Source organism: Brachyhypopomus gauderio, chromosome 9 (genome assembly GCF_052324685.1).
Source record: "Brachyhypopomus gauderio isolate BG-103 chromosome 9, BGAUD_0.2, whole genome shotgun sequence".
NCBI classification, from domain to species: domain Eukaryota; kingdom Metazoa; phylum Chordata; class Actinopteri; order Gymnotiformes; family Hypopomidae; genus Brachyhypopomus; species Brachyhypopomus gauderio.
Genome location: NC_135219.1, coordinates 23,258,016 through 23,282,512, shown reverse-complemented (window position 1 = coordinate 23,282,512; position 24,497 = coordinate 23,258,016). Strand labels below are relative to the sequence as shown.

General features: G+C 45.3%; 1 long non-coding RNA gene across 1 annotated transcript in view; it reads left to right on the top strand.

Annotated features, from left to right (window-relative positions):
• The first annotated feature begins 1,847 nt into the window (after window positions 1-1,847).
• Window positions 1,848-24,497, top strand: part of LOC143522590 (uncharacterized) — a 32,534-nt gene continuing 9,884 nt past the window's right edge. The window contains exons 1-2 of the long non-coding RNA XR_013133065.1: window positions 1,848-2,029; window positions 20,501-20,620. This is a non-coding gene — a long non-coding RNA (uncharacterized LOC143522590). The remainder of the gene's footprint in view (window positions 2,030-20,500; window positions 20,621-24,497) is intronic.

The following is a 24,497-nucleotide window of genomic DNA, read 5'->3' as shown; positions in this document are numbered from 1 at the left end:
TCGTCGCTATTTAAATATTTGGTTTTAACCGTAAAAACTGGGGGGGACCAAAGCCGGCTTTTGAAAAAGTGGGGGGGACATGTCCCCCCCGTCCCCCCCCCCAAAATTATGTCCGTGTGTACATATGTTCCGATTTACGTCGTAACCCGGGGACTGCCTGTATTTCAGACATCGGAAGAGCTTCAGAGGTAGATACAAGATAAATTCAGTATTTTATCTTTATTCTGATTAAGTTAAATTTTTTATCAGAAATATAAGAGTGTTTTTTTTGAGCCGGTACAGGTGGTCAGACAATTTGGTTCATCCTGGCCGCCTTACGGCGTAAGGTGTAATACATGAACAAAAATTTATTAACATTTATATATAAAAACTAACTTGTAATTCTTTTAAACTTTATTTGCATAATTTCTTTTAGTTGTCTGGTATCCTATAATTTACTAACAGCAATGAATAAATAATTAATCATGCCTGTTTTTAACATATTGTGTCTAATCTAAATCTTTAGGTTACAGCATTTTCTCAGAATATTAATAGAAATTAGTTTTTTATTTCACTATAATGATTACCTGACTTATTTATTATTAATTAATTTAAAGATTAATTATTAAATATTCTAAATATGGTACACTAACCCCCCCCCCACCCCGCTCAGAAAAAGTTCAGGCTCAGGAGTTTTTCCCACTATCACCCCTGGGAGCAAAAGATGCTAGTTGCTGCATCGTCTCGGCTGGACGGCGAACAGCTGCCTGTATGGCCTTGGGTCGCTGCTTTGCTTTGTCCAGGGGACACAGCCTTGCAGGAAGTCTAGGCTGAAGAACAAGGGGACTGTTGTGCATTTTCAGAGTCTCAAGGTAGGACACAGAGCCCTGAGGAGTATGATGCTTCCCAACGATTCCAGTAGGAATATAAGAGCATTTTTCTGTCTCTCTATGTGTCGTCCCAATGTATGGTGATCTTACTGGCACGGGAGCTGCGCGCACGGGAGCTGCAGCCTGGGACAATCTGGAGTTTCTGAACTGTATGGGAATACCGTTGGTGATCTTGGGCCTGCACAGATTATCCACCTTGTCCTTGATCTGGCTTCCCAGGCAAGTTGAGGCAGGAGGCTCTCCAGTCACAGCACTGTCTGAAACCTTGTGGTTCCACAACACGTCTACTCTTGCTCTCTGTCCTGGGTGTTGTTTGGCACAAAGAGGTGGGTGAGGTGTCCGGAGATCCATAGAGTTCTTAAGTTGTGGAAATTTAGTGTGAGCATGGAGCTTTGGATGTATTAAAGGTTTCTTTTCACCGTGTTGATTCTTTTGAATCTCTGGAAGAACACAATCATTGATTTTTCGACCAGGAAATCTGGTCACAATCGATTCCTTTTCATAACTTCCTGAAACTGTTTTAAAATATTTTAACAGAAAAATGTTTCATCTCAAAGGAGAAAGTGCGAGCAAAAAATAGCCGGCGCGACTACGAACATGACAGTAGACAGTCGTTTTAAATATTGCCACTTTTTGATTATTATTTGAATATACATAGTACATATAGAAGCAAAATTACGCTGTCATGTCCAGAGAATATAATGTGGTTGTGACGACAGTCGTAGGCAGTAATTGTTTGAACAGTTTCTAAAACATCTTTAAATACAAACAATTTTCTGATTTTTGTCATCAATTCCTAGAAATTAATGCTGATGCACAATTAACTGGCTTGGAGGTGGGACAATCATAGTAGCTGATATGAATATTTCTGTTCATAAATTATAGTGAATAAAATGAGTCACGACTCAAATGAAAGTTTTTTGTTTTTATTGATGGCTAAATAATTATAATTATAAATAATGATGAGGTTGTTTTTTATTTGGGAAAAAACAATTGCCAGCTAAAATTTGACTAAGTAACTTGGCCTGTAAGCAGGGATCTAAAACAAGTCATTCAATGCGCCCTTATAGTAGGCCGATGGCTCTTATCGATCGAAAGTCTATTAACGTTTATCTTTTTCAGATCAAGAAAAGCCATGGAGCAAAGAGGATATGGGCAAGGTCTGTGAATCTCCACCAGCTGCAGTACATTTACATTTACAGTACATTTAAGTCCAGAGCGATTTACAAAATACTTTGCATCTAATCACAGAATTCATCCTAGATAATAGTACAGATAGGCCAGAATTCAAGATACTCTTGAGTCAGACTACTACTAAACTACAGAAAATAATGTCTTTACCTAGTTTAGATTCAAACAGGCTCATTTTGTCCACAAATACGGACTTGTGCTAACGGGCCACCCAAAGGAGGAGGGTTCCCTTTTGAGTCTTGGTCCTCCCAAGGTTTCTTCCTAATCCCCACCATCATGGGGAGTTTTTCCTTGCCACTGTCGACTTTGGCTTGCTCATTAGGCATCTGGACCTATACGATTGTAAAGCTGCTTTGTGACAATATGTGTTGTAAAAAGTGCTATATAAATAAATTTTACTTTGACTTTGACATTTAAACAGTAGTTAAACTTTTAAAAAGAAGCACAAATATCCATAGTCAGACATACAATTTAGGAACAACAAGTGTTATCTGCTGAGTTAGTGCTCTGTTAAGAACTTAACAAAAAGGTGAGTCTTCAGTCTATGCTTTAAGACAGCAATAGACTGCAGACTGCTAATGGAAGATCGTTCCACCATCTTGGAGCCAGGACAGAGAATAATCTGGAGCTTTGTCTTCTGTGAAACTTTAAGCGTGGAGCTTCGAGTCGAGCCAAGCTTGAGATTCTGAGTGCTCGCTGTACGGATTAGCTTTTGACCATGGACATCATGTAGAAGGGACTAGTCCATTTTTGGCTTTGTAAGCAAACATCAAGGTTTTATATCTGATGCGTGCCGCTACTGGAAACCAGTGAAGAGAGCGTAGCAGAGGAGTCACATATGAGAACTTTGGGAGATTGAAGACCAAGCGTTACACAAAGATGTTGTCAGATGGGGACAGTGCAGCATTTAGGGAGGTGGTGGCACTGAATCCATACCCTGGGCATTGTAAAACTGGAGTGTATCAGTCATGCCCACAAGCGAATGGGTACAGCATTAAGGAAATTGATTGCTCAGTATCACTGCATGTCAAGTGACAGTCTGCTACAAAGAATGCAACATGGAGGCACTCAAAATACCATTGAGTTATATGGGCACGGTGTCCAAAAACGGTCTTTGTAGGCAAAGGGTTGAAGCAGCAGCAAATATGGCCCTCTCCACCTTTAATGAAAGTTCCTCTGCCATGCTGACTGTTATGGAGAGATTGTGGCTGCAGTGTACAATTATAATGGTCAATGTAATGAAAGCTGATATGCTCAGAATTTCAAAAGCAGAGGCTGTTACATCTGTCAGTGCAAAACGTAGGCGCAAGACTGAGCACAGTTAAAAGCAGGAAAGGGGTGATGTTAGGACTAGCTCCAGAGTCGTCCTGCCTGCCGCCACAGGAGGGAACTCACGAGCCAGTTCTTGCCATGGCAAACGCAATCAGTGGTGATTACTTGCAGCTGTCTTTCTCCCTACTTTAAGAAGACACCAGTCTCACTATTGGGTTGTTTTGTCACGCTTGCGCCTTGCACAAGCAGTCAGTCTTCTCTTGTAGGTAACGTTTGGCTTGGTGTGGTGTCTCGTCACCACGTTTCCTCTTTCGCTATCATTTGAGTGTCTTTCACTCCTGCGCCGCTCCGGCCCATCTCAAGTTTTCTCCTCCTGTTATTTTCCTATCCATTCCTGTTACTCAGCGTTGTGGTTGGAGACCCAGCGACTTCCCCTGGCATCCTTGGTTTGTTTGTTACTTTTTCCCCATGTTGAGTATTCCGCAATCTTTTTTTCCCCTGTTTTTTCTGTGCCTCGTTTCATGGTGGTTTATTGGTTCTGTGCTTTTGGCGGAAGTCTTAGTTATTTTCTTTTGTTTGGGTTCAATAGTTATAAAACCTCACAGTGAATTCGGCTAGTGTAAATTGTTAGCGGAGGGGAGGTGTAAATGGACACAAATTAAGTATTATATCGTGATCGATCGCCAAGTATAAACGCATCCGCAGAGCGTTGAGGAGCGATTTCGATTGGAAGATCGTGCTCCATTTTTTATTATTATTTTTTTTGCTGATGCTGGTCCAGCGTGTCGCGTGCCAGTGATTATGCCTCAGCGTGCCAACGGTTGCCGACCCCTGCTCTAGAATTAACTGTAGCTGAATCTAATGGTCTGTTTGAGGTTTTTCAGTCCAGCTTTAGGAGAAATCATAGCACTGAACCTGCATTAGTGAGGGTGGTAAATGATCTTATAGCAGCTGACCAGGGGTTTGTAAATTTACTTATACTATTAGACCTTAGCTGCATTTGATAGTCAAAGGTAAATCCTTGCCTTAAAAGAGCTAGAGTTGATGCTATGATCAGAACTAGTGATGGGAAGATGATACCTCAAGGAGTGTATCGACACACTACACAAACTGTGTTGACACTGTAGTGTTGGTCACTTAATAGTGACCCCTGCAGTAGTTATAATATCATTACAAGTAAACAAAATGAAAAGTTGAAAAAGCATCCTGAAAACACATCAACTCGTGAAATATTTATCAACATTCGTTTACTTAAAATATGATCTCATCATTTTTATAATTTCATTTGCTCAATTTGTTGTGTCCAGAAGAGTCCAAAATTTGCTTAAAACCTTGTGTAAATGTTAAACCAACTCTGCAAAATATAGCAAATTTGTCTAATAAAATTCAGCTAAAATGTGCAACTTATGTAAGGATTTTCATTAATGAAAAAGAAAAATAATATAAAACACATAAAATGACAAGAAATTCATTCATTTATGTATTTTTATTGAGGAACAAAAGTTTTTGAAGTGTGTTGGCTCCAAGTGTCACGGTACGGCGGCCCCCTACTGGTCGCCCCATCTACAGCAGCAGCTTGTCCTGTGGGTGTGGCGTTGTGTTCGTCCCTCAGGTGGGCGGAGCCCGCGATCCGTCTCACCTGAGGGTCGTTTGTTCGTCTATATATGTCTTGTCTTTGTACCAGTTGACTGCTGGTTATTATATCCTTAATTCGGATCAATTCATGGGTTTTGGTTTGCGCACTTTACATATTAAACCATCCTATTTCCCTGAGACTTGGCATGATCACTTCCATTTATTTTCGCTCACCCTACCTGTCACAGAATAACCAGCCTCCCTTTGGAAGCCGCCAGTCTCCTTTGCTTTCTCCTTCGTTCGTGGTCATGTCTCGTGGTAAGTGTTTGTCTGCGTGGTGTTTTGTGTGAAGAGCTTCGCCGTGCTTATGTGTTTTGTTTATGTGTGTAGCACGGCGAGGACCAGGGCAGTCTGCCCTGGGAAAGCTCTTCCTGTACATTGTTTGTCTGTCTGAAGAGTTTCGCCGTGCATTAGCGTCTTCCCCGGGAAACTCTTCATGTTGTGTGAGTGTAAAGTGTGTACGTGTGAACGGGCGTCTGGATCAGTGTGCGTGCTCGTGGTGTTGAATGTTCACTGTTTTGTGTAAAGCGTGGAAGCCGCTCCTCACTGTCGCCTCGCTCCCCGTTGTGTTGTGTTTCATGTGGGGAGAGACTGCGAACATGAGCGGCGCGTCGCTGTTATGTGTTTAAACCAAGCGCGCATGTGTGGGTCTCGTCCGTTCGTCGTCTGTACACCGTTTTTGTCTAGTCTTTGCGTGTGTGTTGTTCTTGCGTGCCCGTGATTATGTTGAATTCCACACATGCTCCTCCCCCTTGAGTGTGTGTTGGGGGTGGACCAGTGATGGTCCCGTGCCACGGGGAGTGGCACGGAGGGCGTCGCTCCTGAGGGAGGCCCTGACCAGGAACGTGGGGGGTTCTCCTGAGCAGGTGGAGGTCCCCTGCTAAGATGGAGACCCCTCCCCCATTGTAAGGGGGATCAGGGCAGTGCGCGTCTATGTTTTGTGTTGGTGTGTGTGGGTGTGTGTGCATTTTGTGTTTTATGTGCAGGTACTTCTCCCTGGCGGTGGATCGTGGCAGTCCTGGACTTTGTGGGGGTCTCCAGCCGGCAGGACCCCCCTTATGTTGTGGGGTGACCGGAGCCCGGTCGGAAAGAGCCCCTCCCTAGAGGGCTGGGGCCCCCGGATGTTTGGGGACGATAGGGCTCTGGTCCGAAGAGCTCCTGCTGAAGATGGAGATCCTCCCTCCTGCTCGGGGTGACCAGGAGGCCCTTGGGGGCTGTTCCCCAGCCCGCGATAAGGGTGCTCTGGGCCTCGGTCTCTGGCGCTCCTGGGTTTGGTGGAGGAGTCCACCTCGTAAAGTCAGGCCCCGGCTGGGGCTGACTCCCCAGAAGGCAGGGGCCAGCTCCGGGAGGAGGTAGGTCCAGGAGGTGACTTAGCCACGCCCCAGGGAGGTAACCTGCACACATACACCCCGGACGGACACGGAGCCATGGCCCGCCGGCCTCGCACCTGTGGGGCTATGCGGCTTAAGGCCGGTTAGGGCGTGAGGGCCCTGTGACCGACCGGGGCGTGGTTTTGTCTTGTTGACGGCCCAGTCGGTCCAGGGTCCCGCCCAGGTAGGCGAGCTAACCTGTGTTTGTGTTTTGTGTTTCAGCTCCGGGACTACAGGGGGTGTGTCCCTTGTCCCTGCCTGCCTCTTTGTTTTGTGTGCTGCTGCTGTAGGCCGCACAGCCGGTGGAGGGGAGTGCGGCTTGGAGGGGGGATCTGTCACGGTACAGCGGCCCCCTACTGGTCGCCCCCGTCTACAGCAGCAGCTTGTCCTGTGGGTGTGGCGTTGTGTTCGTCCCTCAGGTGGGCGGAGCCCGCGATCCGTCTCACCTGAGGGTCGTTTGTTCGTCTATATATGTCTTGTCTTTGTACCAGTTGACTGCTGGTTATTATATCCTTAATTCGGATCAGTTCACGGGTTTTGGTTTGCGCACTTTACATATTAAACCATCCTATTTCCCTGAGACTTGGCGTGATCGCTTCCATTTATTTTCGCTCACCCTACCCGTCACACCAAGGCGATTTCTCCTCTTAGATACAAGTTCTCCTGCCTTAGAAAAAACTCTTTCACAGGGTACAGACGAAGATGGTGTGCATAAATATCTAAGTGCGATGGAGAGGGGCTGACAGTCTTTGATGATCTTGTTGATCACAGCCTCATCCACAGCTTGCTTGTTAGGAACTGTAAGGAAATATATTTTTTGCCTTATTAAAGTACTGACAAGTTTACAAACAATATTACATAGTTACACAAAGCATTTTGTGTGTAATAAACAATTTTAAATTAAAACATTTAAATTTTATTTGAGAATTTTAACACTCCTGGGGTACTCTCACCAGTATGTGCTGATTCTTCATTGCCATGCCGAGCTCTATAATGCCTCAGCATTGATGAAGTGCTCTTGTTGTAAGAAAGCTCCGTGGAGCAGAGTCGACACTTCACCTACAATAAAATAAAACGTTAATTTATCTGAATACAATTAAAACCCCTTACCAGAAAAGAGTACAAACATATTTAATAAAAAAATAATGTCCAAAGGAGAAACAATACCTTATTTGGCGTCAAGATCAAAATGATTCCAGACAGTGGAAAGTTTCCTGGTTCGATCCTGGTCCTGCACCATTAAGACATTTATAAACCAGTAATATTACCTTAAAGTCTATCCTGTAACATACGGGTATCCAGTGTAAGGATTTAAGGATGGGAGTGATGTGCTCCCTTCTTTTACTCCTAGTGAGAACTCTGGCAGCTGCGATTTGAATCAGCTGAAGCTGTTTACTTGTTTTTTTTTTTGGGAGTCCAGTTAGGAGCCCATTACAATAATCAATCCTACTAGAAACAAAGGCGTGGATGAGTTTCTCCAGGTCTGCTTTAGCCAGAAAATCTCTGATTTGAGGTTTTTGAGGTGATAGAAAGCTGATTTGGTGACGGGTTTGACATGGCTGCTAAAGGTGAGGTCAGAGTCCATTAGTACACCAAGGTTACGTACTAGTTCTTTAGATTTTAGGGCTCTTGAATCTAGATAGGCAGCTAGTCTGTGTCTTTGCTGTTCCCAAATAAATAATAATAATAGATTTTATTTGTAATGCACTTTTCATTTTATAAAATCTCAAAGTGCCACAACAAGGGCAAACCTCAAACACAAAAAATAAAACATCAGTCATGAACTATTATGTATATAAAAATAATAAAATATAAAATATCAAAATGTCAAGAGCTATATGCCTTTTTAAAAAGATAAGTCTTAAAAAGAGCTTTAAAAGTGTCCTGGCTCTGCGCAGACCTAAGTTGGACTGGGAGACAGTTCCAGAGTCGCGGTGCTGCTGAGCAAAAGGCTCGGTCCCCCATAGTTCGAAGCTTAGTGGGGGGCACCTGGAGGAGCATGCTGCCTGATGATCTGAGGGTACGGATTGATGTTTGGGGGGTGAGAATTTCTTGTAGGTATGATGGGGCTTGACCAGTAATACATTTGTATGTAAGCAGAAGGATTTTGTAGTTTATCCGGGATGAGACAGGAAGCCAGTGCAGTGATTTTAGAATGGGAGAGAGAGAGAAAGAGAGAAGGAGAGATGGAGAAGGGAGAGGACCCAGGCGCTGTTTTGTTCGCCGCTTCTCCACCTCCGATTTGATCTAGTGATTTAATTTCAGTGATCAATTTTAAGTAATTAATAATCTTTGAGTTTTAGTACTACTAAAGTATGTAGCTTTTAAGTAATATTTTTAATTAGTTTGTTTTAAGTTACACGATCTGCCAGTTTTGCACATCGCCTGCTAGCCTGGCTTTTGCTCCTGCTGCCTGGTGAATCAGCATTTCGGATTTCATATGTTTGACTCAGAGTTTGGTGCTGGATATTGTTGGTTATTGCTTCTACACGTCTGTCAACTTGACCGAGGAGAAAGAACGCTGGCTGGTTAGCTACGCTTAGTAGCGGACTAACTCCAAACGGCGCCCGGCAAAATGCTTAAGTACTCAGTCTCTCAGCTGCTGAATTTAAACTGGCGGATTCCACCACCTTGTCTCTCACTTATAAGACAGCTTGGACTTCAGCGTCGACCACGGTATATTCACAGAAGTTTATTCGTAAAAAGTTTGTTTACCTTCATCATGGTGTAGCTACAATACTCTCCATCTGGTCTCCCGCTCCACATTCGGACTCGCAAAGATGTCATTAGGACACTGACGCACCTGGATTATCTGACAGCCTTCCGCCCCGTTTTATCTTTATTTAACTGCAGAAAGTTGTTTCATCCATTTATTTGTGCTCAAGGCATTTACACAGTGAGTCTAGAGGACTAGTCATTTGGGCAGAGAGCCATGTAGATCTGAGTGTCATCTGCATAGCTGTGGTAAGATATCCCATAAGACAACTGGACAACTGCTGCTGCTGCTGCTGGACCCTGGACAACTGCTGCTACTACTGCTGGACCCTGGACAACTGCTGCTACTACTGCTGGACCTTGGACAACTGCTGCTACTACTGCTGGACCCTGGACAACTGCTGCTGCAACTGGACCCTGGACAACAGCTGCTGCTGCTACTGGACCCTGGACAACAGCTGCTGCTGCTGCTGGACCCTGGACAACAGCTGCTGCTACTACTGGACCCTGGACAACAGCTGCTGCTGCTGCTGGACCCTGGACAACTGCTGCTGCTGCTGCTGGACCCTGGAAAACTGCTGCTATTACTGCTGGACCCTGGACAACTGCTGCTACTACTGCTGGACCCTGGACAACAGCTGCTGCTGCTGCTGGACCCTGGACAACAGCTGCTGCTGCTGCTGGACCCTGGACAACTGCTGCTGCTGCTGGACCCTGGACAACTGCTGCTGCTACTGGACCCTGGACAACAGCTGCTGCTGCTGCTGGACCCTGGACAACAGCTGCTGCTGCTGCTGGACCCTGGACAACAGCTGCTGCTGCTGGACCCTGGACAACAGCTGCTGCTGCTGCTGCTGGACCCTGGACAACTGCTGCTGCTGCTGCTGGACCCTGGACAACTGCTGCTGCTGCTGGACCCTGGACAACTGCTGCTGCTGCTGCTGGACCCTGGACAACTGCTGCTGCTGCTGCTGGACCCTGGACAACTGCTGCTGCTGCTGCTGGACCCTGGACAACTGCTGCTGCTGCTGCTGGACCCTGGACAACTGCTGCTACTGCTGGACCCTGGACAACTGCTGCTACTACTGGACCCTGGACAACTGCTGCTGCTACTGGACCCTGGACAACTGCTGCTACTACTGGACCCTGGACAACTGCTGCTGCTACTGGACCCTGGACAACTGCTGCTGCTACTGGACCCTGGACAACTGCTGCTACTACTGGACCCTGGACAACTGCTGCTGCTGCTGGACCCTGGACAACTGCTGCTCCAATATTAATCTATCTGATATTTAAGGAAAATCTAATCACATTTATATGGAAGTGATATATTATGCAATATTAGGCCAATATCTGCATTATCTGTGCTTGCTCCCCAGCACATTATTTTAGTGTAGATCTCAGGCATTGACTGTATATAAAATGGACGGTACGTCACCGTTGACTCCCATTGTGAGTTTTTGAAGCCACCTAGATGGCCACACGGACGCTGCCATCTTGAAAATTGGAGCCAGAGCATGCGCATTAGAACCGGTAGGCAGGACAGTATCTCCGCCAGGGACCGTATCTCCGCCCCAACATTCGTTAGGATACGCCCACCAGTATAGAAACTTTTGACGTTTTACAAAATAAACAAACGTAAAAGGTTTTAATACTACTGTCGAGATTTTTGCTGTCGAGAGCTTTGATGTTGAGCGCGCTCACATTTGAGCGTCTGGTATTAGATGTCAACCAACGCAGCTATTAACTGTCAATCACCTTATCGCCACACCCCTTTAAATAACACTTAATAACTTCTATAAAATCTGTTTATCATAGAGAAAAACACTGGGAGAGATACTAACTGTGATGGAAATTTGGTGATTTCCATTTAGATCAGGCTTTCTTACTATACGTTAAACACATTAGAAATAAGGTTTTTACATATGTGTGTTAATCATGCCACTGAAGCCATTCTGGTGGCTTCAGTAGGCCTCAGAGATGTGTTTGTGTGCCTGTCTGGGACATTTAATCTGATGTTCCTCTGATGTTCCTAAACTGACCTCGCTGGAGACGCATAATCTCAGCTTGGAAAGGACTACGGCGACACTCAGTCTGCCATGCCATCACGAGGATGCTGAGCAGGGAGGGGGCACGCATCATATGCATCTGTCAAATCAGAGTTAATCACTCCTTACTTTGTCCAATCATATTTAGTTAATAACCGCGTGTTCACCTCGTGGACACCGTGTGTATTGATGATCAAGGGTATAAAGGATGAGAGTTCGGAATGGGGAATTAGCTCTCTCTGTGACAGACACTTGGGTGTTTGTAACGGAGATCTCAAGGGTTTAATCTATGTCTATGTTTTAATAAATCATTGTACTTATAATCTAACCCAACTGCTTCTGACTTATTTTGTACTCACCATTGAAGGGTTTCAGAATTTCTAACACATTTTGGCACCCCAGATGGGACTCCACGACTGAGGACGGCACACCTGAGGTGGAGACTAAGCCTGAAGGCCTTACTTGAGTCAGTCAACGACAAATTCCGTTGAGCGGGACTCGCAGGTGTGTGTGCCTCCTCGGCGTCGGAGTTTTCCCAGGAACAGACGAACATTTAAGTTAACTAAACCCTGGTGAGTACAAAGTGTTGATATAAACTTATTGCAGAGGTTGGGACTTCTCTCCTGGTGCGTGTATACACGGTTATGGTTATCGGGCGGGGTAACTGAATGATTAAGTGTTTCACCCTCGGCTAGGAGTCGAGGAGCAGAGTATCAGGGAGAGTGAGAGTCAGGCTCTGCGTGAGTGTGTGCGTTGTGTGAGGGAGTGTTGTTATTTTTTTTCTCCCCAGAAGCAGCAAAATGGGCGGATGTGGTAGTAGTCATACTGACAGGGAGGTCAGTGAGATACTGCACGCACATCCTAGAATAAGGTACATGAAAGAACGCTATGGGTCCGAAAGTTTAAAACAATTTCACATGTGGGTTACTAAATGTGATTTCCCAGAGGAAGGGAGTTTTAACATGAACCGAATTGCAGCATTAAAACGAAGTCTGATAAAAGAACAATATGATGGGTTCAAGGTAAACTGGGAAGCTTTTGACTTGTGGGAGAGGGAGGCGAAACGGCGGGATTATAGATTGCAAACACAAACTAAATATGAAGTTCAACGGGAACTTAAGAATCTCCAGTCTGTTAAGTGTGTTGCAGATCCAGACCTGGACGGATGTCCCAGGCGACCCCCAACCGCCCTGACGGCCCCACCCAACCCCACCGACGTCGAGCCCCAGGAACCAGTCAGACGAAACAAGCCTCCTCCAGCACGTCCAATCAGCCCAGTGGCTATGCACACAAGATCGCGAGACGGGCAAGACACAACTGCCGGACCAAGCCAAGGACGGATGGTCCATGTCAGCGAGTCGCCCCTGTCTCCTCCTCCGGAAACAACCAAGGATCAGGTGATGTGCCCAATGGTAGAGGTGGCTGGTCAGGATGGGCCTATGCTTGTTATGAGAACATGGACTGTTGCAGATTTACAGGAAGTGATGAAGCAGTTCAAGCTCCCTGGTGACATTGGGGGGCGTAAGTTTGCACATGAACTGGACATGTTTTGCCGTGAGTTCAGGCCGACGTCACATGAGCTGCGACGACTCCTGGGCCTGAAACTGGGAGTAGAGGTTACAAAGATCCAGATGGACTGGTCAGTCAAGAACATTCAGTTGGTCAACAGTGAGTGGTCACATGAAGGTAACGAACCGTATCGGACAATGTTACATGAACTATGTGCAGCAATACGGGATGCCTTTCCCCTTGTTATGGATTTAACCAAAATAGCTAATTGTAAACAAAATGACTCAGAGACTGTGCAGGAGTACCTGTATCGACTCACCCAGGTGCATGATGCTCACTGCGGCATGGACTACCCCGACAGGATGGACAACGGGCCAATCACACCCTATGAAGCTCATTTGCGGAATGCTTTCATTAATGGACTGAAGCCGGAGATTTCCGAGAAGCTCAAGGACACTTGCATCACGTGGGAGACAGCCAAGATGGAGGTGATTGTGCAACATGCTATCCACGCGGAAAAGCGATGGAAGACGGTGAGTGCCTGGAAGCAAGACAAAGAACCGCGGCAAACACAACTTTCCATGGTTCGAGTGGTGAGGGGCGATGAAAAAGGTAACTATGCAGGAGGCAAAAGCTGGAAGGGGCAGAAGAGGACTAAAAAGGTGAAGAACCGCAGGAGAGATGATGACGACAACGCTTGTTACATCTGTGGAGAAGACGGACACTGGTCAAAGGAGTGTCCACAAAGACAGGATAAGCGGGAAAAGCAAGGTCGGCAAAGTCATGGTGGGGACTGATGGTCGGAGGGGTCCACTGGTGATGTTCCGGAAGGGTCAGGTAAGACACAAATTTTTCCCACGCTTTGCAATGAAGAAATGCTTCCGCTAACTCATACTGATGCTATTTGTAGTGATATCATTGATAGTGATAAAATGCCTTGCAATGAAGAAATGCTTATGCCTTTAAATGTTAATGAGATAAGTAATGTGCTTCAGTCTGATACTGAGTTGTTACAAATTGATGTTGATGACAGTGATAAAATAACTGATTCTGCTACTGGATTTATGCAAAATAATTGTGAACTGTCATGTGGGGGGACATATGCTGTTTATGAGACAAATGCTGCTGCTGATTTGCCTACGATAAATGTTATGGTGGGGGGCACCGAGATGACATTTTTGGTAGATTCTGGCGCTGGCCATTCTGTTATTAAAGCTTCTGAGTTTAGCAGGCAGCCACGCATGAGTGGCAGGTATCTCCAGTCGGTTGGTGCGTCAGGTGTTATGACAGCTGAACAGTTTTCTGCACCCCTCTCCTGCACATTGCAGGAGACAGGGACTAAATTTAGGTTTAGTTTCCTGATATCTAAGGTGTGTCCGATAAATCTGCTTGGTAGAGATTTAATGTGTCAGCTAGGTATTCAGATAAAAAGCAGGCCGGACGGCCTGATAGTTGAATTACCTGATTCGGTGCAAGCTGTACAGCTTGCTTTAGGGCCGCTCTGTTATGGTTACGAGTGGCAGCTGAGCACCTGTCCTACTGGGGATATTAAGTCAGAACTGATAACATTTGCGCAGAATGCTATTAACCCCACGGGCACTGTGTTTATGGACCCGTGTAATTTGCATTGCACAGCTCACACACATGAGGGAGGACCAGATGTGGCTTATGAGAAAAAATGGTTCAGAAAGCGTGAGCAGGGTGAAATGCTGGTGTTAAAACGGATGTTTTGGGGTCAACACATAGGCGCAGTGGAGGTTGATTTGAGCAGAGCAGAGCAGGCTATGTTTCAAATGGTAAACAGTGTGGCACATGTTTCTTTGGCCAAACCCACTGATTGGCAGTGGGAGGATGTGGGGGTGTGGCTTGAGCGAGTGTTATGTGCGCATGACTGGGAGAGTGGGTGTGATGGTGTGCGGTACAGTCCGTCAATGGACGTTTTTTCAAAATCACTGAATTGGGTTGTCCGAGTGAGCAGGGGAGTGCAGCTGCATCTGGGCGAGCTGCCAACATTCCATTGTCCAAAGATAGAGGGTGTGTGTGTGGGACTAGAGCAGGTCCCTCAATCTCTGTGGTCTCAGGGCAAGTGTGACGTAGGCTTGATCAGGGGATGTGAGCCTGTGAGAATCACACCTAAATCGGATTTTAGGCCTTGTAAACCACAGTACCCCTTGAAGCGGGAAGCGGTCAAGGGGATACGACCAGTCTTTGAGGCATTGTTGAAGGCGGGGGTAATTGTTCCATGTGCTAATTCACCAGTGAGATCTCCAATTTTCCCTGTGAAAAAATCTAGGGGGCCTGGTGAACCGGAGGAGTGGAGATTTGTACAAGATCTCCAGGCGGTAAATTTAGCTGTGGTAGCGAGAGCCCCGCTGGTACCGAACCCCTATACAATTCTGTCACAAGTCCCACCTGACAGTAAGTGGTTTTCAGTTGTTGATTTGGCTAATGCCTTCTTTTCTGTACCAGTACATGCAGACTCACAATTTTGGTTTGCTTTTGAGTTCGATGGTCGGCCATACACTTTCACTCGCCTGTGCCAGGGCTACTGTGAGTCGCCAACGATTTACAATGAAGCGCTGCGGCACAGCCTGGAGTCATTAGAACTGTCTCCAGGTACGGTTTTACTCCAATACGTGGATGACTGTGCCCTCTGTTGTCCAACAGAGGAACAGTGCACACGTGACACCATTAAGCTACTACAACACCTCGCAGCCGAAGGGCATCGAGTTAACAGGTCCAAATTACAGTTTGTACAATCAGAGATCAAATTCCTGGGTCACCTGATATCTAGCACTGGTAAGAGGTTGGAGAGCAGCAGGACTGCTGCTATTCAGAATATTCCAAAACCCAGGACCAAGAAACAGCTAATGTCATTTTTGGGGATGTGTTCTTACTGCAGAACATTTATTCGGGATTACGCGTGTCTCGAGGCCCCATTGAGTGCCATAGCTCATGGGCAGGGCCTACAGGCTCACGGTGCACTTAGCTGGACACCGGCTGCTGAACAGGCCTTCAATGCATTAAAACAAGCGCTGCAATCACCCCCAACATTGGGCTTGCCTAACTCTGAACTTCCATTTGTCCAAACAGCAGATGAGAAGCAGGGGTGTATGACCTCGGTGCTGCTGCAGCCGCACGGGGGGAAACTGCGTCCAGTAGCCTACTACTCCGCGAAATTGGACCCTGTAGCGGCAGGGCTTCCCCTCTGCCTCAGGGCAGTGGCAGCTGCTGAGAAAGCAGTGAACGCCTCGCGTGACATCGTAGGTTACAATAATCTTACGTTGCTGGTTCCACACAGCGTGGCACAGTTATTGTTGGAACACAAAACAGCACACATGACAGCAGCTCGTTGGCTGAGGTATCACACCATTTTGTTGGGAATGCCAAATGTTACTGTGAAACGGTGTACAACTCTTAACCCTGCGACTCTTTTACCGACAGAGGAGGACGGTGAACCACACTGTTGTGTGTCCGCAGTGGCTGAAATTTGTTCTCCAAGGCCGGACCTGAGGGAGGTCCCGTTAGACAATCCAGACTTGGAGCTATTTGTGGACGGATCGGCATCACGTGACAAAGCAACAGGGAAAAATTGTGTGGGTTATGCAGTGGTTTCACAACACAACACTGTCAAGTCTGGACCACTGCCAGAGCACTATTCAGCACAGGCAGCTGAACTGGTGGCTCTGACTGAGGCATGTAAAGTGGCCCAAGGTAGGACAGTGACGATTCACACTGACAGCAGGTATGCCTTTGGAGTAGTGCACGACTTCGGGGCTATCTGGAAACACAGGGGGTTTCTCACTTCCTCGGGGAAGTTGGTCACACATCATAAACTGATTGCCGAACTTCTTGATGCCATCCTCCTCCCGAAGCAAATAGCTGTGTGTAAATGCGATGCGCATACAAGCAATACTGATCCTGTTTCTTTGGGTAATGAACGGGCAGATTTGGCTGCAAAGCAAGCAGCTGGGCAGTCATTTAAGCAGGATTTGGATACCATGTACACTCTGTGTGCTGATAACACCGTTGTTTCCACAACAGCTGAGATAAGCGAGCTCCAGAAGACAGCAACCGCCTCGGAGCTGTCTGCGTGGCAGCGGGCGGGTGCGGTGAAGCGGGGGGGCCTTTGGGTTGGGCCCAACGACAAACCATGTCTTCCTAGGAGCATGTTTCCTGTGTATGCACAATTGACACACGGTAAAGATCATGTGTCAAAAGGAGGGATGTATGATAGCATTGCACAACACTGGTTTACAAAGGGTTTTACAAATTATTCCCAGAAGTACTGTGAGAGATGTATGATATGTGCTAATAACAACATAGGGAGGGGGGTGAAGGCGCTTCAGAGCGCTCACCCAGCATCTGATCTCCCTTTCCAGCACTTACAGATGGACTTTATTGAATTAAGCCCAGCTGAGGGGAAGAAGTATTGTCTGGTAATAGTGGACATGTTCTCCAAGTGGGTTGAAGCCTTCCCCACGTCAAAACAGGATGCGTCAGCTGTGGCAAAGGCACTCCTCACGGAGATTATCCCCAGGTGGGGAATCCCCGAGAGGATAGGTAGTGACAACGGCACCCCTTTTGTAAATAAAGCTCTAACACAAGTAAGCGAACATCTGGGTTTTGATTTGAAACAACACTGCGCCTATCACCCGGCGAGTGGTGGGGCAGTAGAAAGAGAGAATGGAACGTTAAAAAATAAACTGGTAAAATGTTGTGCTGACACTGGTCTGTCGTGGGTAAAAGCATTGCCTTTGGTGTTATTCTACATGAGGACGAGGACGAGGGGGAGAACGGGCCTGAGTCCGTTTGAGATCTTATTTGGCAGGCCGCCAAATACAGGCATCGGGAGAGGACAACCCTCTGCACTCACCACAAGCGAGTGCAATGATGTCATGTTGAATTATTGTACAAACCTGTCCTCTGTCTTGTCACAAGTTCACAGGGCAGTGAAAGAGGCGTTGCCTAAGCCACGGGAAGGTCTACAACACAACCTGAAACCCGGAGACTGGGTGGTTGTGAAAGACTTTAGGAGGAAGAACTGGAGGGCACAGAGGTGGAGAGGCCCATTCCAGATCCTCCTGACGACCCCAACAGCAGTGAAGGTGGCTGAGAGGGCAACGTGGATTCACGCCAGCCATTGCAAGAAGGTTCCAGTACCTGAGCAGACGAAGAGCAGCCCTGAAGCATCCCAGCTTCTGTGGGGTGAAAGGAGGGTGTTCGGGCGCCTCAGTCGAGTGGGTGGAAGTGCAGTAAGGGCGTGACCCGCACTCCAAGCACAACGGCTGTCAAGAAGGGTCAACGATCACCCACCATGAACCCTGTGCTCTTGCTCATCCGGTGATGGAGCTCAATGGCGATGGTTGTTGATGGTTTTCTGTGTGCCTTGTTTTCTGTCACTTCTGAGGAGTTGTGTCTTGCAGGCTGCAGACACGACGCTAAACCCAAGGACCTCACGATGAGGACGGATCAAGGCCACCAATCTACTACCTGATGTTGATTCATTTAATGATGATTATGTTTAGTTTAATTACTTCGTTGAACAATGTTGTATTCTGTTTGTAATCAAATGTAATTTGATTTGACCACGCATGTACTTCCTGTAAGTGACACTACGATCGAAAGCCTATACTGGAATGATCTGTAGTTGATGTAATTTGTCCATAAAGGACAAAAAGGAGGGAAATGTGATGGAAATTTGGTGATTTCCATTTAGATCAGGCTTTCTTACTATACGTTAAACACATTAGAAATAAGGTTTTTACATATGTGTGTTAATCATGCCACTGAAGCCATTCTGGTGGCTTCAGTAGGCCTCAGAGATGTGTTTATGTGTGCCTGTCTGGGACATTTAATCTGATGTTCCTCTGATGTTCCTAAACTGACCTCGCTGGAGACGCATAATCTCAGCTTGGAAAGGACTACGGCGACACTCAGTCTGCCATGCCATCACGAGGATGCTGAGCAGGGAGGGGGCACGCATCATATGCATCTGTCAAATCAGAGTTAATCACTCCTTACTTTGTCCAATCATATTTAGTTAATAACCGCGTGTTCACCTCGTGGACACCGTGTGTATTGATGATCAAGGGTATAAAGGATGAGAGTTCGGAATGGGGAATTAGCTCTCTCTGTGACAGACACTTGGGTGTTTGTAACGGAGATCTCAAGGGTTTAATCTATGTCTATGTTTTAATAAATCATTGTACTTATAATCTAACCCAACTGCTTCTGACTTATTTTGTACTCACCATTGAAGGGTTTCAGAATTTCTAACACATAACGCAGTGGGGTATTATAGAATTGACAACATATAATTGCTCAAAAAACTTATTTTACGTGTAATAAAAATTCAAAGTTTCTCGTCTGGCCCGTTCACTTACATGGGAATGGGCGGGGTTAAAAGTTGTACTGCAGCCAGCCACTAGAGGGCAGCTGACTAAAGGAGGCTTCACTTTTCACTCGCGTCGTCCAGTCCACTTATATATACAGTCAATGATCTCAGGATATACATCATCAGAATATTCTTACCTTGGATTACCAGGTCAAATAGGGACTGCATTCTTTTTAAACAGGCAGACGATGTCTCTGTAAATTGACACCTGAGGGACAGAGTCTCTAACACCCAGGAGCCAATCTTACTGCCAGGCTCTGATAAAAATGTTACTGCTCTTATTCCCAGAGCCTCTAATTTCTCAAGCTAAAACAATCACCTCCAGAAGGTAAATAATTTGCACTAAAATGCTAATTTATAAATTTCCATATTATTTCAAATCTGTAGAATGAAAATCAATCACATACCAGTAGTGAAGCTTCATCTTTTATGTGTGATGCTGTGTGATATCTTTTATGGGCCTGAACCCATTCTGTACGTTTCTGGTCAAATTTCTTTAGTCTTAATTTAGATGGTTGTTTTGCTGTACATGATGCTGTACAAACCTTGCAGGCAATATTAATTACATTGTGGCAAGACAGACACATCTTGAAGGTGGTTCCACATCCTGGCATTTCTAAAGACACACAGACAGACAATTAGTTCATTAGTTCAATTAGTTCATGCAAATAAAACAATTTCGAAAGATTCATTTTTAGTACCCATGCAAATTGTGACAATTTGTGCAACTGTACCTTAACCCAGTTAATAATAATAATAATAATCTTTATTTCTATAGCACTTTTCATACATACATGCAACTCAAAGTGCTTTACAGAATAAATAAAAAGAAACATTAAAAGGAAGCAAAGATAAGACAAAAAGAAAATGTTAAAATAAATTAAAGATAAAAAGGAAACAAACATAATAAAGTAATGACAAATTATAAAATAATAATAATGTAATAAAATAAATATTAAAATGACATAAAATGTAACTAAATAAAATAATGTAAAAAAGTTAAGTAAATAAGATAATAATAATTGGGAAAACTATTAAAATAATTAGAACAGAGTTAGCTACTCACACTCACACAGAGCGCGGCCTTCACTCTCATTGGTTTTCTGCAAACTGTGTGCTGTGATTTGTCCACAGTGGACTCGTTTGCACCCAGGAAAAACCACATGAAAAGCAGGAGGATAAACTAGGGAAACTCTCTTCCAGAACAAAGTAAACACCAATTAAACTTTGTAGTTGCTACATGTCTACCTGTATACGTACCTGCCATAATGATGTAGTTCTTTTAACCCATTAGTAGTAAATGAGAGAAGAGAAGGATAGGGAGAGAAAGGACAGCACATCAGCTCACTGGTGAGGAAAGAGATAGAGAGATGCTGAGAAACTGAGAAAGACAGGCTGAGAGAGATAGAGAGATATGAGAGAGACTCGTATCAACAATCTATGATGCATTTGTACTTTGTCATATGAAAAAACAGATGTGCTTGTTGTTTGCAGTAACGTGAGCCCATGGAGGGTGGACCAGGGGAAGGCAGCAGTATCCCCCTAAATCCAACTCCATGCCAGGTCCAAGTGAGGATACACATGTGAGGATGTACATCCACACTTCAAGACGGGGTACACATCTACTCAGATCAGTTCAGGTCTACTCTTGCCTGTTCCTGTCGTCCAATCGTAGGAGACATTTAATTAAGAATGGCTTCTGCCTTTCATATTTGGGAACATAGGTACCATGGTCCGTGAGGACTCTAACAGATACACATTCCACAAGTTTATATCTTCTTTTTCTTCTTTCGGCAATTCTCGTTTAGGGGTCGCCAAAGCGGATCAAACTCCTTCATCTGGCCCTGTCCTGAGTGTCCTCCACTGACACACCAGCCACTCTCATATCCTCTACCACTGCATCCATAAACCTCCTCTTAGGTCTACCAATATACCTCTCCTCCCTCCTCTGTACATGTCCAAAGCATCTCAATCTCGCTTCTCTAACTTTATCCCCAAAACATGCCACATGTGCTGATCCTCTAATAAACTCGTTTCTGATCCTATCCTTCCTCGTCACTCCAAATGAGAATCTCAACATCTTCATCTGAGACACCTCCATCTTCCTCACCTGTCTCTTTGTCAGTGCCACTGTCTCCAGTCCAGGGGTCACCAACCTTTTTGAAGTTGGGAGCTACTTCTTGGATACCAATTATTGCGGAGGGCTGTTGAGCGGGGGGGGTTCATGTGCGCGTGTCAATTGCTAAGCGGGAAGACCGCTAGCAACCGCAGACAATCGCTAATAGCAGCAAAAACATAAACGATGCAGCGCTTTGGTGCATGGCAATATAGTGAGCTGTTTTTAAAACAAGCCCACGGGCGACTCATAACGTCCTCGCGGGCGACATGGTGCCCGCGGGCACCACGTTGGTGACCCCTGCTGCAGTCCATACAACATAGCAGGTCTCACTACTGTCCTATAGATCTTTCCTTTCATTCTAGCCGACACCCTTCTATCACAGATCACTTTATGCCATCCACACCACCCTGCCTGCACTCTCTTCTTTACCTCTCTTTCACTTCCTCCATTACTCTGTACCCTCGACCCTAAGTAGGTAAACTCGTCAACCTTCACCAAATCAACTCCTTGTAACTGGACCTGTCCACCATCTGCCCTCTCATTCACACACATGTACTCTGTTTTACTCCTGCTCACTTTCATTCCCCTGCTCTCCAAAGCATATCTCCATCTTTCCAAGCTCACCTCCACCTGCTCCCTACTCTCACTACAGATCACAATGTCATCAGCAAAAATCATAGTCCAAGGGGACTCCTGCCTAACCTTGTCTGTCAGTCTGTCCATGACAATTGCAAACAGGAAGGGACTCAGGGCTGATCCCTGATGTAGTCCTACCCCAACTTTAAACCCATCTGTCATTCCTACCGCACATCTCACTGCTGTCACACTGTTCTCATACATATCCTGCACTACCCTCACTTACTTTTCAGCTACTCCTGACTTCCTCATACAATACCACAGCTCCTGTCTCGGTACTCTATCATAAGCTTTCTCTAAGTCAACAAACACACAAACCTCCTCTAAGCCTAGCTTCCACTACTCTTTCCCAGATTTTCAGGCTGTGACTGATCAACTTTATTTGCCTGTAATTACAACAGCTCTGAACGTCAGCCTTATTCTTGAAATTCGGCACCATTATGCCGTCTCCACTCCTCAGGCATCTTCTGACCTTCCAAGATTCTGTTAAATAACCCAGTCAAAAATTCCACTGCTGTCTCTCCCAAACATTTCCATGCCTCCACTGGAATATCATCCGGTCTTTCTGCCTTACCACACTTCATTTTTCGAATTGCAGCCCTTACTTCCTCCTTGCTGTAAGGAATGCCGTCTGATATGTCCCTCCCAGCTACACCTGCTACTAATTACCACGCCCCCTTTTCAGTCACATATATACACCTTCCCACCACTTCCTCGTCGCGAAGTATTGCCGTTCCCATGCGAGGAGGGTCTGTGCGCAGATCTCATTGCTGAGACCTACCTCTCCTGTGGTACCTACATGAGGCACCAGAGAGGAGGTGGTACTGTTTCCATTATCGCCATCTAGTGGTGTGGGGAGGTATTGAGATTGAAAGTCAGTGTTATTTATGCACGAGTATTCCGGTGCTTGTGTTGTTGTTGTTTTAAACCAGCTATCAACATCTCATCGAACAGAGCTGCATTTTAACACTAGAAGTCCCTGAAATTTCAACCACCCCCCTGAAGTCCCAAAAGAGGGTCCAAAGAACCTTAGTCCAAACTGACACCTCTGGTGGCTCCAATTAACATCCATTCATTTGCAAAAGTGCCCATTGCCTGAGGAATCAGCAGGGGGGAGAAGAGCTGAACTTGCCTCCAGTGTTATGTAAATGAGGCGTGTGTCAGGTATGGGTGGTTGCTGCTGAAAGCTTGCACCTCCTTGGCTGCCATATGAGACTGTGCAAGATCTCTTGCAAGAAGTCTCCTCATCTACAGAACCATATGTTTGAGATTTGATTTGTGAAAGGTTGAAATAATGTGAAATTGACACAAACATAATATTTGAATTATAATGGCATATAAGTGGCATATTGATTAGTCAAAATGGCTCTGATATTTTTAACCTTATTTTAAGTAGTTTTGTCTTTTGAAAAACTGCTAATAGGTAAAAATGTTTTTACATAAATGTATACAAAAAACCCTCAGCTACTTGAAATAGAATAATATTATTGAGCAATTTTATCTTCAAGATCAAGATTTCGCATGTGTGTCTTCCAAATACAGCCATAACCAGCAAACAAAAAAAGGAAATTTAGGAAATCTTACCAAAAGAGATATCACTACTACAGATTTTCACTACTCTCTGAAAACTAACAATGTGTTGTGTGTGACGTTTGTGACCCTAGGCTTGAAAATTGCTTCATATGGGCTTTTCAAACTTTTTTTTTTGGCCCACCTCCACCCTTTCACCTTTGGAGGACAACTTTGTTTTCATGTAAGGATCAAAAGAAAACAATTCTGTATAATACAGTACAATAGTGATAAAAACAATTGGGGTTAGGTGAACCATACAGGACAGGAGAGAAAAGAGGGGGAGAGAAACTAAAAAGGGAAAAGACAGAAGAGCAGAAAAAACAGCTCAAATGATTCACCAACTGCTGCTACTAAATGAAGAGCAGAAAGTAAGACATACAGCACAAATGACTGATGTATGTGTGTGTGAGTGTGTGTGTTTATGTAAGTGCAACATAGGATAAATGTACAGAATGTACTTATTAGCAAGGCCCCAGAGGCAGGCAAAGAAAGACCAGGGAACCCCACCCGCCCACGGCCCCTCCAGGATCATGTCCAAAGCCTGCTGTGTACTGGAAACCTTTGCTATCCTTGCTTCTCAGTCAACAGAGTAAGTGAAATGTGTGGTGACATGAATTTTCATCCACATGTAGGTGGCTACAGTCATCTTTCTCTTTATTATAAAACTGACACATTATTTGAACTATAATTCCAAAACATCTCAAGTCTGCCTCCTTTGTACTAATTTTGGATTTTTTTCTCACTGCAAAAGGTGACATGATTATTGGTCAAAATAGCTAAAGTTCAGATTTCTCTGAAAGGGTCTTTTCTTCTCCGTCTAAGTCAATGGATCAACATAGCTCACACTATCACCCATCCCCCCGTCTACCTAGAAGTGGCTGCATGACAAAGGATGGCCTCATGGCCTCATGATCCAAAATACCTCAGCACTGGCTTTTGGCAGGCTCAGGTAGAAATGTAGTAATGTTAGTAATGTTTTTCTTCTAAAAAAGATAAGTGGGTTCAAAATAACAATTTTGAAAAAAATTACCAAATTAATTGTGTTGATCCACCTCAAAAAAGGTCATGCAAAAGTCTGTAAGCTGGTCCTGAGTGTGTCTGCCCATCCCCCAGCTGCATTGTTGTGCAGGGGACATGCATAAGGTGAGAGAGGCAGTCAGAGGG